The 17572-nt window shown below is 50.5% G+C and overlaps 1 protein-coding gene across 13 annotated transcripts in view; it reads left to right on the forward strand.

Annotated features, from left to right (window-relative positions):
• The window catches only part of PLEKHA6 (pleckstrin homology domain containing A6), a 145642-nt gene that overhangs the window by 13246 nt on the left and 114824 nt on the right, over nucleotides 1–17572 (forward strand). The window contains exon 1 of one of the 13 annotated variants that reach the window (XM_066261621.1): nucleotides 5575–5796. The exons of the other annotated variants lie outside the window; for them this stretch is intronic. The gene's annotated coding sequence lies outside the window, so the exon portion shown is untranslated. Of the gene's footprint in view, nucleotides 1–5574; nucleotides 5797–17572 lie in introns of those variants that run through there. 13 annotated transcript variants of the gene reach the window in all.

Below are 17572 nucleotides of genomic sequence, written 5' to 3' on the forward strand. Positions count from 1 at the left end.
ACTTGGAAAGGTTTCACAATCTGGCTCCTGCCTTCCTTCTCCTGCCCTGTCTCCCACACGCCCAGTTTGCCGGACCAAATTGCTCTGGTTCTCTCAACACTCACCTCGATTCCATGCCTCCCAGCCTTTGCAAGTGCTCATCCTTTCTGCAGCATGGCTTGTGTCCACCTGTGACTGCTTGCTCATTCTTCAAGACTCTACTCATTATGTCACTTCTTCAGGGAAGCCCACCTGTATTGTAATTGCTTGTTTACACATTGTCATTTTCCCTAGATCAGTGGTTCACAAACTTGAGTGTGCATCAGAATTTCCCGGAGGGCTTGTTCAAACAGATTGCTTGGCCCCACCCCTCGAGTTTCTGATTCAGAGAGTTTGATAATCTGCATTTCATAACAGGTTTTCAGGTTATGCTGATGCTACTGGGAACTGATGGTCCACAGAGCCCACTTAGAGAACCAATGCTCTAGACCAGGGGTCTCAAACTCGTGGCCCGCGGAACGCATGCGGCCCGCCGAACAATTTTGTGCGGCCCGCAGACTAATCCACGAAGTTCAAAATATTTTGGATAAAATTGAGTAAGCCTAGGGGCCTACTTGTATTTTTCATTTCTCTAGCATCCTAGCTAGATATTAGCTTAGTTAACAGCAGTTGTGATGCGAACTACAGTTTCTGGTCGTTTTGTGACACTGAGTAAACTGCATGTACGACTGTGCTTGTTGTACTGATTTTTTTTTTTGTTTTCAACTGCAGTGAGAAAAGTGTTGCGTAACAGTTGCCTTTTGTAGACCTAGTGCGGCCCGCCAACGGCTGTGATCTTGCTCTGCGGCCCACATGCTGAGTTGAGTTTGAGACCCCTGCTCTAGACTGAAAACTCATCAAGGGCAGGGGTGAACACAGGGTGGTCGTGAGGTCTGGAAACTTAGATGATATTATTTTGTTATGTATTGAAACAAAGTGTCAACAAGCCATCTATTATGTGCAAGTCTCTTCCCAGACTTGGCGGCCATTCCAAATATCAGAAACAACCAGCAGTGGACACTCTAAGGGCCGAGCGCTTTATACCATGAGTTCATTTAATTCTCATTCTAGCATTATGAGGGAGATGCCATCATCCCTAACTATTTGAGCAAGTAAACTGAGACTTAATAAATAACTTGTTTAGTGTCATGAAGCTTGTCGAAAGCAAAGCTGAAATCCAGCCCCATGTCTGCCTGATTTCACAAGCTGTGCTCTTAGCATAATGCCACGGTTGCGTCCAGCATCCATGGTTCCGGGCTCGGACAGGGAGGTGCTCAGTAAACCCTGACTGACTGACTGACTGACTGACTGACTGAATGGCCCACTGTCCTTACTTTTAGTTCCCTGAACAATCAATTTCTTAAAAAGTTTTATAACATTTGGGGATCAGAAAAATATACTTGCGTGTTAATAAGTCCTTCCCTTCATGGTGCTAGGGAGATGATTCTCATGGTATCCACAACTGATGTCATTGCTTAAGCGTTCCTGCGGTTTTGTGTCTTTTACCAGGAAGGGGTGGTGCAGGGAGAAGAGAAAAAACAAAGGGTTAAGATGTGGCTAAAACCCATTGCAAGCCTCATGTATATACCACATAAATCCACAAGAGGGCACCAAAGCACACACGATTAGCCCTACAAAGGTATAGGGTTGGCTTAGCATTACTCCTCAGGCTGTTAGGCAGGGGCCTCCCAGCGCTGACAGAGGCATCTTGACCATCCTCTGCCATATATCAACCACTACGGGTCTGGTAAACTTCAAAGCTTAAACAGCTGGCTATGTAACAGCCATTCCTGATTTTCTTTGGCTCCTGAGTCCAACTGTGGAGCTTGCCAATTCTGTCTCCCTCAGGGCTTCTCTCTCCAAAGTTGGCACAGAGGGAGATGTTGCAGGGACCCCTGCTGACCCTTGTTCCAAGTCTGAGCCCCTGCTGCTCCTCCCCCGTGGGTGTGGTGCACCCATGGGTGACACCAACCTGGCCCGAACCTCCTTCAGCTCATGGAGCCCCACCCAGCTATATAGCTATTGTCACTTCCTCCAAAAAGGTTCCAGAAGAAGCATTCGGTCCCTCAGTGCCTCCGCTCATCCACAAGCTGCTTGCTCATCACTGCAGGGGGCTGCAGGAGGCAGGGGCGCAGGAGCCCAGGGCTTTGTCCCCAGGTACTTGTGGGACCCTCTAACCCAGGGGAAGTCAACCTTTTTATACCTACCGTCCACTTTTGTATCTCTGTTAGTAGTAAAATTTTCTAACCTCCCACTGGTTCCACAGTAATGGTGATTTATGAAGTAGGGAAGTAACTTTACTTTATAAAATTTATAAAGCAGATTTACAGCAAGTTAAAGCATGTAATAATAATTACTTACCCAGTACTTTATGTCGCATTTTTGCTAAGTTTGGCAGAATAAATCTTTATAAAACAACTTACTATAGTTAAATCTATCCTTTTATTTATACTTTGGTTGCTCCGTTACCGCCCACCATGAAAGCTGGAACGCCCACTAGTGGGCGGTAGGGACCAGGTGGACTACCACTGCTCTAACCTGTGGGACCCAGAGGCAGCTGTGTCCTGGGAAGTGCAGTGGAAACACCAAGAGCTGTTTTGTTGTCCTCAGAGGGCAGATGGGACGAAGGAGAGCGGTCACAGGGCAGAAAATCTGGCAGTTGGTGCCCATACTAGCTCCGCCCTGTGAGAGGCAGATAACACCCACAGACAGTAAGGAATGGAGCGGACGGGAGAGAAGGGAGCGGCACAGGGCTCATGTGCAGATGGGAAAAGCTGAGGCTCAGCAGTCAGGTAGCTTGTTCATAATCCCTCCGCTGGTTGGAGATGGAGCAGGGGTTCCAATTCAGGAGGCTCCTCAAAGATAATTCATCACATGGGGCTCCCCTTTCTGCTCCCCAGCTGGTACATTCTAGAAGGGAGAGAGGCCCATGCAGGCATGGCCTGGGTGAGGAATGGTCAGGGCATGCTTGAGGGGCAGCAAGTCAGCAAGTTAGTGGCCTCCAAGACCGTGGTGGGAGCGACAATGAGGAGGACCCAAGTGTTTAGAGATTTGCGGACTTCCTCCTCTGAGCATTGAGGCCGTGGTTCTAGAGCAGAAGATGGAACCACAGAGGTGTTTTCTCAGGAGCCCTTCCTCCTTTCACCTGCCTCATCACACCCCTCCCAACTCAGCAGCTCAGATGTCTTGCTTCTCTTCTGCTGGCAGAAAGCAAAGAGAATTTAGGTTTGGTGAAGGGGGTCTACTTTCTCTGCTGCCCCTCTGTGACCCTTTTGCTATATTTCCACCACCTCACTCCCCAGAACGAAAGCACTGCCCCCCCCCCCAGCAGTCCTCCATCCTCCCTTTGGCCTCTCAGGCCCCAAAGCCACCCAGATCTCCCAGAAGCATTGATGGATGTGTCTGGCTCAAGTCTCTCAACGGATTCACGGGGCTCTCTGCAGCCCTTGCCCTTTCTGCCAGAACGGGACCTTCCCAGCAGGCCTCTTGCCTGCCTCCTGTCTTTTCCAGCTGCCTGGGAAATTTATGGGATGGGGGCTGGGGTCTTTGTCTTCTCTTCCACCCTCCCTGTCCCCTCCTGGGTGCTATAATCTCCGGCCTCAACCTTGCTTTGCTCTCCATTGGCTTCTCAAGGCCAGAGACGCTCCAGAGCCCCACCTGCGTCTGTTGGGAAGCTGCCTCTTCCCCTGACATACAGGGCGGCCTTGCCAAGTCCTGGAGAGCCAGGCAGGTGGGTTGGGCTTAATTGGCCTCGGTCCTGCCTGGCACTGGGACTGCACCCAGGGCTTCTCTGCCACTACAGCTGAGTGGCTGTCCCATAGCTGATGAGCTCAGCATCTCAGCTGGGCTGGGGGAGAGTTGCTGCAAGCAGGTGTGTGCTGCTCTAAGCTGAGGTTCCCAGCCCTGGCCTGACCTGCTGCGGGGTGGGAAGGATGGTCCCTCCAGCTCTCTGCAGTGTGGGCAGTGAGGTTTGGATCAGATCCCCTTACCCCCCTACACCACCCCCACCCCAACAGGGTTCCTCCTGAACCTTGAGGGAAGTCTGCATTCCTGACTATTCCATAGTAGTGTGTGACTTTTTTTTTTAAAGATAAAGACTTCAGTTGGTAAAAATGATGCTTATGCTCAGATCATATTAAAAAAGACCCACAGAAAAGGGTAAGTAGTTGTATTTGAGTGAAGAGAAACTTCATTTAAAAAATTAAATTGTTCTGCCTGACCTGTGGTGGCGCAGTGGATCAAGCTTCGACCTGGAACGCTGAGGTTGCTGGTTCAAAACCCTGGGCTTGCCTGGTCAAGGCACATATGGGAGTTGATGCTTCCTGCTCCTCCCCCCTGCTCGCGCTCTCTCTCTCTCTCTCCTTTAAAATGAATGAATAAATAAAAATAATTTAAAGTATATAAAACAAATTTAAATTTTCTAATAATAAACATTAAAAAAAGAGAATCCTCATATGGGTGGGTCCTTGCAGGTGCCTGTCCTCTAGCCTCTGCTTGTGAAATGTTTCTATATTCAGAAGTGACCTGCCCAGCCTGTGTAGCTCTGTTAGTTGGAGCTTCGTCTGGAAGTGCAGAGGTTGCCGGTTCGATTCCGGTCAGGGCACATACAGAAGCAGATTGATGTTTCTGTCTCTCTGTCTGTCTCTCACACACACAAACGTGACCCCAGGAGCCCATCTGCTTCAGTCTGCAGCTTCTGTGTTTCTGATCAGACTGAGGCCCAGTAAGCTGTCTGGGAGGCTCAGGGGGGAATACTCCATCTTTTCATCTTTCTGATATTGGTGATGAAACTTGGTGTTTCTATTGCAGTTATCTATAGTCACAGAGAATTTATTACTTTTCAAGTATCCACAGAAATATGAAGAAGAGAAGGAAACCGAGGAAGGGCTTGTCTATAGCAGCAACAGGGCTGCAGTTCTATTATCTGAAGCCCTCCCTTCTGCCTCTGACCCTCAGTAATGCAAAACCCAGATGCCCCCTGGATCAACCAGCATCCTTGCCCAAGGTCAGTGGAGACCAACTTAGGTTGAGGACCCAGGAGGTCCTGGCCTTTTGTAATGGACTCTAACTAACTCTGAATATTATTTCTTTAACTTTGTTGTGCTGGGGTGGGGTAGGGAGATGCAAAGGCACTAGAGCCCTGGCCACGCCCTCTTGACACCGAGATGTGCCCCTCCCTTGGGTGGACAGCCACAGAGGAGAAGGCCACCAGACAGCCTAGTGAGGCAGACCCCTGTGCGCTTTCAGGCTCCTTGCACTTTGGTGGGAGAACTGAAAAATGAAGCTTATGCCGAAGGTGGCCCAGATCTCCTTTGGGGGGCAGCCTTGTTCTGATGGTGGAAGGCCAGGAGGGCTGTGCGGAAGTACCCCATCCTCTCTGGGGCCCGCGGCATAAACACTTAGCAGTTTGTTGCTGGAGTGGATGGAGTTAATCCTTTCCGGGGGACTATTTACTCCTGATCTTAAGTGACAGCTTTGGGAGGGAGAGTCACGTGGCCCCGAAATCCCCTTGGGAGCCCACGGAGCATGCCCAGCTGCTTCTGCCTGGGAAGGATGCTGGATCCTGCAGTCACCACAACAGCATCCTCTCCCCGCGCCAGGGACCTGCCGCCCCGAGAGATGAATGATTAGACCAGATCAGACCCAGAGTCCTGCGCTACTGAAGGGGACCCTGAGGGGCGGGGGAGGAGGACCCCCGCTGGCCTGAGCTGGGGGAGGGGTGCTTTGGGGCCCAGAGATTTATAGCGTTTCAGCGCTGGGCTCACACTTCAGAAGCAGGTGAGTCTGTTTTGATGCATCATAGGGATGAGGGGGGAGGAGGGAGGTTGGGCCGTCAGGGCTGGCAGCCACCTGCCCCGTGAGCCTGGGCTGCTGGCACTGCGGTGCCACTGCCTTCCCCCTCCCTTACTCTTGAGGATCAGGAATTCTGAGAAAGCTAATTATAGCCCTTTCTGTGTCCCCCCATTTCCCTTCCCTGCACACACCTCCAGAATCCCCAGGAAGGGCTGATGTGGTTTGAATTTATTATATTTGAATTGCACCTCCTAGGTGAGGCCAGCTTTGGGGATGCCAGCCTCCTATGGTCCAGCTGGACCCCCCAACCTGGCTAGAGCACGGAGGCCGACCCCACCCTGCCTCTATTCTGGCCAGAAGGACTATGTTGATGGCCGGCAGAAAGGGAAGATGGAGGGAGGGCCCAGGGTCAGGCTCAGGTAGGCAGGCCTCGAGGTGTGTATCTTTGATGGGTCTGAGGTTGGGTCTCAGATCACCTGAGGCTCTCGGATTCCTAAGGGGCATCGGACCAGGGGTCTGAGATCAGTTGAGAGCACCTGAGGAGCTGGAGCTGGGTGTGTGGGCCTGGGGCCCTGAGGGAGCAGGTTTACCACGGTGGGGCCAGGCTGCAGCTGGAAAAGGGCCTCAGCTCCTTGTGGGAAGCTCTGGGTGAAGGAGCGAGGTTGGGGAGCTGGCAGAGATGGGTGGGGGCGAGAGGGGGGATTGTACAGGGAAGGCTGAGGGACAGGATGGGAGAAGAGGCTACCCACAGTGCTCTTTGTGACCACAGGCAAGCCAGGGAAGGGAAGAGGGGGAGAGCCATGATGGAGAGAGCCAGTCCTGGGTGGCAGGGCAGGGAGGCTAAGCTGCAGAGGGAAGGTGGTGGGAGGGCGTGGGCTCCGAGTCCGAGTCTGAGGGGGTGGAAGTCTTCAGGGCTTGGCAGCTCTCCCCTGTCCCTGTAGACCCCTCACTCTCACTCTGGCGGGTGGGTGTAGTGCTGCACTGAGGGTCTTGTGTATGTGGGCTGGGAGCCCCGCTGGACCTGTCTCTGCCTGATCTTGCGGTCCAGATGTCCAAGGGGCATCGCACGCCTCCATCCTCCAGGTCCCCCAAAGCCTGGCTTCCAGGAACCCCCCGGAAGAGGATGGTTTCCACCTCATTGCAGCTGCATTTTAGCTTGGAGAAGACATGAGCAGGTCCTGTTGCTGAAGAGGAGGTGGGAGGGGTCCCACAGAGGCGCAGTCCTGAGGCTCCTGCCGTCTCCAGGTGGGGGCAGGTGGGCCGAGGGCTGCTTGGCACTGCCCTGGGCTTTCCTACGGGAAACCAGCAGCTCCGTGTCTGCTCACCTCGGGGAGTGCTGGGCTACAGATAGGGATTATTAAAAGCCCTTGGTTTTCCAATTAGCGGCAAGGTGACAAATGTTTTAGCTGGGAGTGTAATTAATCCTGGGGTGGCTGCACAAGCTCTAGACAATGGGGGCTCTTTTCTCTCTTTTCCCTGGGTCAGCTTCCTTTCCTTCTTTATAGGAAGGTGACAGTGCAGGAGGCATTACACAGATAATTACTTTTAACATGTCTGCCTGGATTGAGTTGGATTCTTCCTGGTCGGTGTAAATGAAGTAATTACTGAGGAAGTCAGTGAGCCAGGCAGCCAGCGCTGGCCCTCAGGCCCACATCCCGGCCTGTGAGCCCAAGACGCCCCCACCTGGCCAGGCCCAACCTGTGTCCGCAGGCTCACAGGAGGGAGCTGGTGGGGCCCAGGGCCCTGGACTGGGAGACATGGAGCTGTGCATTGGTCCAGTCTAGAGTGATGAAGTGCTGTGACGGCCAGTTCTGGTCAGCTTTGGTCTCCCTGAGCCCATTTCCTCTCCATCTTTCTCCTTGGCCTGTTGGGAGGTTCCCTGAGGCCATTGGCATTGAGCATCCCCCCCTCCCTCATGGTCAGGACAAAGAAGGTTGAAATTGGGCTGCAGCTGCAAGAGTGGGCCCTGGTTGCTGGAGGCTTTGCATGGACTCTGAGCCCTGGTCTGAGGAGGTCTGGAAGCCAGTGCATCGGTGAGATAACTTCGGCAGACCTGTCTCCAACGTGTTAAAAAAATTTTGGAAAGAGAACATACTTTGGGAAATGTTTAGAATAAGTGAAAAGCAGAGAGGAGGAGGAGTTGAGTGTAGGCCAGGTGAGACCCCATTCTTTGGAAAGGTCCATTCTTTGCATCTTCCATTGTAGCACTAGCTGATCTGATAAACTGATTCTGGTCCAAGTGTTACTAAAAGAGAGTTGATGCACGGCCTGCCAGGGCTGTGGAAAAAATGCCCATCTGGAATTTGAGGACATGGATTCAAATCCTGATCCAAATTAGCAGCTGTATGATTTGTAGCAAGTCTTTGTTTCCTGGTCTAAAAAACGGGGTTAGTATCATTACTCACTTAGCTGGCTGACAGCTAGGTGAGTAATACATATGGAAACGCTTTCTAAACTGCACATGGTCATTATTATCGGACATGGGTATTTGAACAAGGTGTATCAGAAGGCAATGCTTTAGCTCAAAGGTCAGACAAGTGCTGAGGCAGGTTAGTGGAAGTGTGTTTAGGGCAGATAGTATTCAGGGTGAATGTTAAACCCTCCCAGGTCTGTGAAGCGTTAGTCCTGGATTTATTGTGTAAATCCAGGAAACTGGGTTAGGCATAGCAGTGCTGATCTGATAAACATTCAGGGACATCGAGGCTTTAACTCCTGCAGGGCCTAGGAACCCCCTCCACTGTGGAGGTGAGGTCTCTCCTTAGCTCTGACATCACCACGTCCACCCAGTCTGGCTCATCATTACCTGAGAACCCGAGTCTATGGCACCAGGTGCCAATTTGCTTTTAATAGCCAAATGCTTGCAATTAGCCTGTTAAAATCAACCTAGCCTCGGGTGGTAAGTTCATTTTTCTGATTTTGCTTGGCTCCTGGGTCTGCATCAGCATCAGCACCCAAAGACCGCAGGCAAGCGTGCTTGTCTCAGCCGAAAGTTTGGCTGCCCAGCTAGGGAACTGAAGGGTCAACGCTGGGAAGGGAAACCGGCTTTTTGGTGAGGTGGGATGATGGGGTCGGAGTGTGCTGATAGAGGGGTTGTTAGACTTGTTAGAATCACAAGCGAGGTCTAGAAACCAGGTTCCCCCTTCTAATCCAATGTTCTTCCCCTTTTGAGCCTCAGTTTCCCCATCTCTAAAATGGGGGTAGTAATTCCTACCCTGCCCATATCACTAAAGTTCAAAGGAGTTAATGCAGGATGTATGTCTGAATGTAAAACAATACAACATGAAATAGCTTTATCACATCAAATGTGAAAGCTCTTTAAGGTTATCCAGATAGTTCCAGTATCCATTGCCACTAGTTCCTGGACCCCTGTATCTTGTTAGTCACTTTTCATGCTGCACAGTAATTTCTGATTTCTACTGTCTTCTCATCCGGCCCACTCTCCTCCACACCAAGGATGATTTGAGGGAATGAGCACATAGTAGTTCATGCCCAATAAATGCTGGTTGGATATATGAAGCTTTGGATGAGAGGGAGTTTGGCCCAAAGAATAGGCTTGGGGAAATTGTCATGAGAAAGTCTTTGATGGCAGTTGTGGGAGGCATGTATTTCCCATCCTGCTCAACCTGTCCCTCCTTTCACTAGACTGGGCTGCTTCAAGGCACGAGATTGTCCTATTCATTTTGTCTTCGTGATCGTTTCATTCAGTGCCAGGCACATAGCATTGTCTGGTAACTGCTACATGAGTGAATGAGTGAATGAATTAATGAATGAGAGAGATGGGGTAATGTGATAGAGAGTGTATGGAATTGAGAGCCAGGTGAGTAGGACTTAGAGTCCTGGAATCCCACGACTTTCTTTTGGCAAATATTGACTGTATGCTCATCATGTATCAGGCAGGTACTAGATTGCAAAAATGAATTTTCACAGTCTAGTAAGGGAGCAGACATTTGAGCAAATAGTTGGACTCTCCCAAGAAATTCAGGAAAGGATTCTCAAAGTAAGAGACCTTAAGGTGGGTCTCATATGTTTTAGAAAAATTGCTTCGTTTCTTTGGATATTGGTTTCCTAAACTACCATGTGAGGAGACTAATGCCTCCTTCACAGAGGTAAGGACAAAATAAAATAACATGAATAAAACATCTTGACACCGAATAATTTTTAAAAAACTATTTATTGATATCAGAGAGAGAGGAAGGGAGAGAGAGAAACATTCATTTGTTCTTTTGTGTGCCTTGACCGGGGACTGAACCAGCAACCTCTGCACATCAGGGCGATGTTCTAACCAAAAACGCTATCTGGTCAGGGTCTGAATAATGTTTTAATAAAGGTTAAAAATGTCTCCTTGAAGCCAGGCCAGGTCGGTAGGGGAGGGACAGGAGCCAAGACCTCAAGGAATTTCAGAAGCTAATCCCTACAATTTCATTTTAGCTCCACTAATTAACACCTACTTGATGTGGAACAAGTACCTTAACTTCCCAAAGTCGCAGTTGCTGTATCTGCAGAGTAGGGATAATAAGTTTGTTGTGTGGATCAATGGAGAGGCTTCACACAAGGTACCCAGACCATGCTTGGTGCATAGTAAGTGTAGAAAACAGTAGTTTCTTCTTTGTTATTATTACCAACGTATTTCATGGAGAGACTACATTGTGCACAGACACACACATGTTGCATGCATGTTAAGTCTCAGATATGATCTGAGAGGGAGGAGGGTGAGGGGGCTCAGGGTTAGGCTGAATGACAGCCAGTTGCTGCTCAGTCTGAGAAAATGTCCTTGAGGTGAGGTGACTGGAACTTTTGAAAAGATTGGAGGGACCAGGCCTGAGCAACGAAATGGGGAGGTCATCTTATGGTTCATTCATGTCCAAGGCTGGGAGAGCCCGCCTCATGGGAAACTAAGAGCTGGCCCCCTGACGGCAGCTTCATTCCATCCACCACATAGGCCCTCCCCTTCCCCCACTTGGGCCGGTCCTGCGGGCATCAGGCCCCATCGCTGCAGCTCTGTTGCTTGGCTGGTCCCCTGACCTTCCTAAGCAAGACAGCCTGGCCGCCATGCTGGGTTGCCGTGGTAACTGGCAGCCTCCCAGCTGGGTTGCCTGGGTAACCAGTTAGCTGATATTGGAGGAGGGGGTGGTGAGCTGGGATAGGGGTGGGGGGAAATCAGCCTCGAAAGAGGCAGAGAAGGACAAGGTAGACCAAGAGGAAGACAGTCCTCACATGCCCCCGGCACAGGCCTCTCCTCTCATTCTCGTGGGACTGGGAAAGCCTGAGAAAGGCAAGTAGGAAAGGATGCTGTGTTGTTTCCACCGTGTGTGTGTGTGTGTGTGTGTGTGCATGTCGTGTGCATGTGTGTGTGCAGTGTGAGTCATCATGGCCAACGCAGGACGCTGGCAGATGTGATGGGGTGACGCGCAGGCGCTCTCCTGGGCAGGGACAACGGCAGCATAGTGCAGAGGGGAAGCCGTGACTGTCCATACCTAGCTCTCACCCTTGTCCTTGCCTCCTCATCAGTGAAACGGAGATGCTAACATGGCCTGCAGGGCATTGTTTGGCACAGTGCCTGATACTGTCAGTGGTGGTTCCCTCCTCACCCACCATGCTGATTTTCTACTCGGCAATGCTTTCCAGCCCGTGAACGGCTTGGACCAGAGAACGGCCCTGGTCTGAGTCCAGCCCTGTGGCAGGGGGTGACGGTGAGAGGGTTAGAAAAGTCAAGAAACCAGGCCTGACCTGTGGTGGTGCAGTGGATAAAGTGTTGACCTGGAACGCTGAGGTCGCTGGTTCAAAACCCTGGGCTTGCCTGGTTAAGCAAGGCACATATGGGAGTTGATGCTTCCTGCTCCTTCTCTCCCTCTCTCTCTCTCTCTCCCACACACTCTCTAAAACTGAATAAATTAAAAAAAAAAAAAGAAAAAGAAAAGTCAAGAAACCGGAAACATGGCTCACCCTCAAGGAGTTTACCGTCCCATCCTGCCCAGGGCAGGAAGCCAGTTTATACAGGCAGGAATGCCTGCCTGCAAGACAGCATTCAGCCTGACCAGGCGGTGGCGCAGTGGATAGGGCGTCAGACTGGGATGCAGAGGACCCAGGTTCGAGACCCCGAGGTCGCCAGCTTGAGTGCAGGCTCATCTGGTTTGAGCAAAAAGCTCACCAGCTTGGACCCAAGATCTCTGGCTCGAGCAAGGGGTTACTTGGTCTGCTGAAAGCCCGCGGTCAAGGCACATATGAGAAAGCAGTCAATGAACAACTAAGGTGTTGCAAGGAAAAACTAATGATTGATGCTTCTCATCTCTCTCCATTCCTGTCTGTCTGTCCCTCTCTCTGACTCTCTCTCTCTGTCCTTGTAAAAAAAAAAAAAAAAAAAAAGACAGCGTTTAGAGTAAGGACTAACTGAAATTTTTTACTGCAAGCAGTAGGAATTTTTCATCCCCACCCAGTAAACATGTGTGTTACCTGTATAGCAGCTTCCTACTACATCCAGATTAGTTGGGTCTTCTTTTCCATTTTTTTTTTTTTTTTTTGTATTTTTCTGAGGTTGGAAACGGGGAGGCAGTCAGACAGACTCCCGCATGCGCCCAACCGGGATCCATCCGGCACGCCCACCAGGGGGCAATGCTCTGCCCATCTGGGGCGTCGCTCTGCCACAATCAGAGCCATTCTAGCACCTGAGGCAGAGGCCACAGAGCCATCCTCAGCGCCCGGGCAAACTTTGCTCCAATGGAACCTTGGCTGCGGGAGGGGAAGAGAGAGACAGAGAGGAAGGAGAGGGGGAGGGGTAGAGAAGCAGATGGGCGCCTCTCCTGTGTGCCCTGGCCGGGAATTGAACCCAGGACTCCTGCACGTCAGGCCAACGCTCTACCACTGAGCCAACCAGCCAGGGCCTCTTCTTTCTTTCTTTTTTTTTTATTTTTATAGTCTTGATCCTTCAGCGTGGGGGTCTGTTTGAGAAACATTAAGAGAAAAAAAACAAACTTCAGCTCCTCAGCTTCTCTCCGCCTCCATGCTGGCTGGTTGGATCTTCACAACTCCAACCTGGGAGGTAACTGAGGCTCAGGGGTACAGGTTAGAGGTCACACATGATTTGCCCAGGGTCTCTGTTGCTCAGGTTCATGGCTCAGCCCCTCTGTGTGTGATGATGTTGTTGCCCAGTTTTTCTTGCTGCAAGAGGAACTGAAGGGTTTTTCTTATAGGAGAAACTGGGATCAAAAGTCGAGGGCCTGGCGCTGGGTCTAGAAGCCGGAGCCTCTCACCCATTGTTTCAGGGGTGGGAGAGGCTGGTGCCGACCAGGGCTCAGAGAGGTGAGGCTGGGCCTGCGCTGTGGCAGTCTGGGTGTTCCTTCAGGTTTGTGAGGGCAGTAAGTCCAGGCAGGGCAGGGCAGGGTGGGTTTGGTTCTTCTGGTCGCTGAGCGAGGCTGGGCACAATGAGGAAAAAGCGAGTCCGCGTCAGGGTCCTGGGACCATGCCTCCTGCCTCTGGCCCCAGGCTCCTGGGGACTTTCTGACAGGAAAGCCTCATGCCAGTCCCCACAGTTTTTAATTGCATATCTCTGGTTTGAGGACGGGAATGACAGTGAGTGTGGACTTAATCACTGAGTAGGTTCAGCACGGGGAGAGCTTATAGCACCAGGTGGTGAGGTGAGGAGTGTCTCTGGAACACTAGGCAGAATGCTCACCCTATAAATATTTATTGGGATAAATTAAAGATAAGGCCTGGAATAAGAATCGGGAGCATGTGGAGGAATTCATACTGCTCAATTCCATTTTCAACCGTGCTGTGAGAATTTAGCATTTCTTCATCTGTCAGGACCTGGTTTCCCGTGTGTGAGGACGCTCAGTGGATGATGCCAGTTTCCCCCTTTGCCGACAAGGACTTTGCCCTTGGCAAACAGAAGAATGGGCGAGCAAAGGGGGCATTTACGGCTGAGAGGCAGTTCCTTTCCATCTGGGCGTATTCCCTTCGCAGAGTGTACAGGGCCCCTGTTGCACAAAAGACAGCCCAACCAGCCTGTGTTGCCTGTGGCCCGGGGAGGAGACGGAGGTGCGGGGTGGGGTGGTGCTTCACGCCCAGTTCTGTCCTCGTCTCTCTAGGCTTCTTGTTAAGTTACTCAGCACCCACTGTTTTGAGCGTCAATTCCAACCATAAAAAACGAGAACAGTCTGAGGTATCTCATTCAGGCTTCCGATTTCAGGCTCTGGGCGCCTTTGTAATGCATCGACCGAGGGTGATAGGCGTGGGTTTCCCTCTGAGGCTGGGGTGATGGTGGGTTTCCAATAAGGAGACTCAGTACCTCAGGCCTGTACAAGGAGGTTATGCCTGATGCTTGAGTAAGAATCGCACACTGTGAAGGTGAATGAGCATCTTTGTTGTAGGGACCCTCCTCTGCATCTGTGTATTTTGCATGTCCCCAGTGTACTCTGTACTATTTTCCCTCCAGCTTGTCCAGGATGACTTTTGATGACCCCCTTTTCCCTACAAAGAATCTGTACTTCTGAGATATGGCCTTAAGAGCACATTGAGAGGTGGGAGAAGAATCAGAATTAGAATTTATGGACGTTTTTATGTTTCCGGCCCAGCTCTCTCCTCACCCCTCATGTGACATACATTTGAATGCAGGCATATTATCTAGTGACATCACGGAGATGGGGCAGGGGGAAAGATGAAAGAGGTGGTGATTTATTTGGCTCCGCTTTGTCCTGACACCCTCAATAATCACAGATTATTTGTGGCTGCTCTGAACTCCCCAGGTGCCCAGACTTGTGTCCTGGGAGAGGCAGGTGGTGGGTAGATGCTGTCCCCTCTGCAGGAGTGAGAGTGTGTGCATATGTTACTTGAAAGTTCATGTGCATATAGGGAGAGCCGGCAGCTGCTCTTGGTCTCATCAGGGGGCCCTTTCAGACCATGAAGAAAGACCCTGAGGCAGGGACATGGAGGCAGGGCTGGGCTGGAGGGAGAATCACAAACTCTCTCTAGTGCCAGTCCTTACAGCCCCTTCCTGCTCACATACTACAGGAGGAGGATTATCTAACAAGGCAGCAGATCCTCTAGGAGCCACAGCCTCCTTTTAAAGTTCAGGCTTTCTCTGAGTCCAGAAACCTAATGTCCTCATTTAACCCAAATAACCCTCTGGTGGCAGCTAGCAAGGTAGGCTGAACTGACTCTCTTCATTTCCCTGTATTCTAAGCCCAGGTGTTTCTGTTCTTCCCAGATATCGCTATCATTATAGTCACTTTCTCTCTCTCTCTCTCTCTCTCTCTCTCTCTCTCTCTCTCTCTCTCTCTCTGTGTGTGTGTGTGTGTAGATGGTAGTGTGGACAGTGATGGGGAAGTTGGGTGGGCTCTTTCCTTATTGCCTGTGGTCCCTCACTATTACTATTAAGGTCAAGGGACTCAACAGAGAAAGGAGGCTTTTGTGGGAGGGCCCTGCCACAGGGGAGGGAATAGCACATGGGTGGGAGGAGAGGGAACAGGAGGAGTTGTGGCTGAGCCTGCTGTCCTGATTGTAGAGTGTTCCTATTAGGGTGTGGTGACCCAACCAGCTCCCCCATCTCTGTAGGACCATACCCAATGGATGAGGCTGTACCCAAGGCAGAGTACACATGGGCTCTGAGGGGAAGTAAAGATGGAGATCCTGCAGACCTGCCTCATGGCAGCAGAACCCAGATGTGGAGAAAGCGGGACAAGGAGGGAGACGCATGCCCGGAAGAGCAGCACCGCAGAGGTGGAGCCGTGGAGAGGGTCCCTAGTGGCGGGAAACCCCGAAGGGAGGGCCGAAGGTCCGAGAAAGGAAGCCTGGGTCAGCAGGGATGCGGCTACCTCTCGCTGTCACCTGTTCTGAAGGCAGAGGGGCAGAGCATGGCAACCTGGAGTGTCCAGACCCCAGAAAGGCCTTTATTGAATCTGAACAAAAGCATCCCAATTGATCCCAGCATCTTCCGTATCCAGTGTTGTCAGAAGCAAGGCCAAGTTATATGTTTGAAAATGTCCTTTTATTGGCTGAAACAGCCAGTTGGAAATAGAAGTTGTTCCAAAATATTTTTATGCACACACTTCCTTCTCTCTGATAAATTTGTATATCCCCACAGTAAATAGCTTAATGCTTAAAATTGCTGGTGCTTGATACCTACCTTCCCACCTTCCCTGGGCAGCCTGCTTGGGGACAGGGCAGCAAGCGAGAGGGTAAGACAGGAAGCTGCTCTCAGCCCAAATCCCTTCATGTACTGAGACTTCATGTACAGTGGACCCTCTAACAATGTGGGGGTTAGGGGCTCCAAACACCTGCATAGTCAAAAATCCACTTATAACTAGTCTATCCTCTGCATATGAGGATTCTCAATGGAGGAGTTGACCCTTGAACAACACGGGTCAGTTGAAACAAATCTGCATATAAGTGCCCCAAGCATTTCAAACCTGTGTTGTTCAAGAGTCAGCTGTATTCCTCCACCTAGCTCAGACCCAGGACCACTGTCCCCCAGCCCCTGGCTGAAGGATCTGCAGGGCAGAATTGGATCACATCTTGTCCATCCTTCTATGCCTTTCTCCTTGAAGGTGGGACCTTATTTCTACTTCTGAAGTACTCTGGTAATATCGGCGAGCTGCTGGTAATTTAGGTTAGGAAACACTAAATCTCTTTCATACTTTTTATAATGACTCTCTATATTTCTAATATTTCTTTGAAAAGGAGCGAGCTATTTTCAGCCAGCTTAGAGGAGTTTATCCCTCTCACAAGAACCTCATGAGATAACAGGTTGGGGGAGGGGTGTCAGCAGAAATTCATTTGCATAGTTTCCACAATCCTTCTTTTGGCTCAGTTTTGTTAGCTGTTCTGGGTAATTGTCATCTGGCCACTGCTGTCACTTTCTCTCTAACACACACACCAGAACTGGTGGGCAAGTTGGGCTAAATATAGCTCATTATAAACTCTGGCTCCGGTGTCAGAGTCTGTTTCTCTAGATGGACTGACCAAGATAGGAGAGGGACCTGGAGTCTCAGCCTGGAAAGCAGCCTTTCGATCCTGCAGCCCTCCTCCCACAGCAGCCGCCTTCCCAGCGTCCGACCGTGAGCAGCCAGCACCACCTGCATCCTCGTGACTGGGAGGGAGCATGCTCTGTGCAGCGGCTGTTTCCATCAGTACACAGCGTCAGTTCCTCTCCTTCTAACGTTGATCTTATACTTTGCTTCTTCTACTGTCCACTTTTCGGTTCCAGTTTGACATCCTAGCCATTCCTTCCTGGGCTCACTTGTTTGTCGTCTTTTCAATGGTAGGTCAAGTGTCAAGAGACAATATGACACAGCGGGAAAATATATAGGCTCTTGGGTCCATTTGCCTGAGTTTGCACCTAGCTTCACACTTGCTAGCTGTGTTACTCTGGTTGTGATTTCTAACCTCTCTAAGCTTCCATTTACCCGTCTGTAAACAGTGAGTACTGATGGTACTTACCTAATAGGATTGTTGAGAGGGTTAAACAAATTGACACTTATAGAAAGCTTAGAACAGTGCCTGGCAACTGTAAACTCACTCAAGGCATGGTAACTTCTCATCTCCTCTTAAAATAAACCGTGTGGAATTGAACACGCTACTCCAGATGTGGTCTATTCCGCGGCACTCTGATGCCCTCTACCTGACAATTTATTTCTGTCGGACTGTGTTTGCAAATCCTTGGTGTTTAAACTGAGCTCATTGTACCTGCTATCCTCAGGTCATCTTCCCATGGACATCTGTTAGGTTTAGATTTCCCCTCTCTTACATAAAAGATGTGATCTGCTCC

The sequence above is a fragment of the Saccopteryx bilineata genome, chromosome 2 (genome assembly GCF_036850765.1).
Source record: "Saccopteryx bilineata isolate mSacBil1 chromosome 2, mSacBil1_pri_phased_curated, whole genome shotgun sequence".
NCBI lineage: Eukaryota > Metazoa > Chordata > Mammalia > Chiroptera > Emballonuridae > Saccopteryx > Saccopteryx bilineata.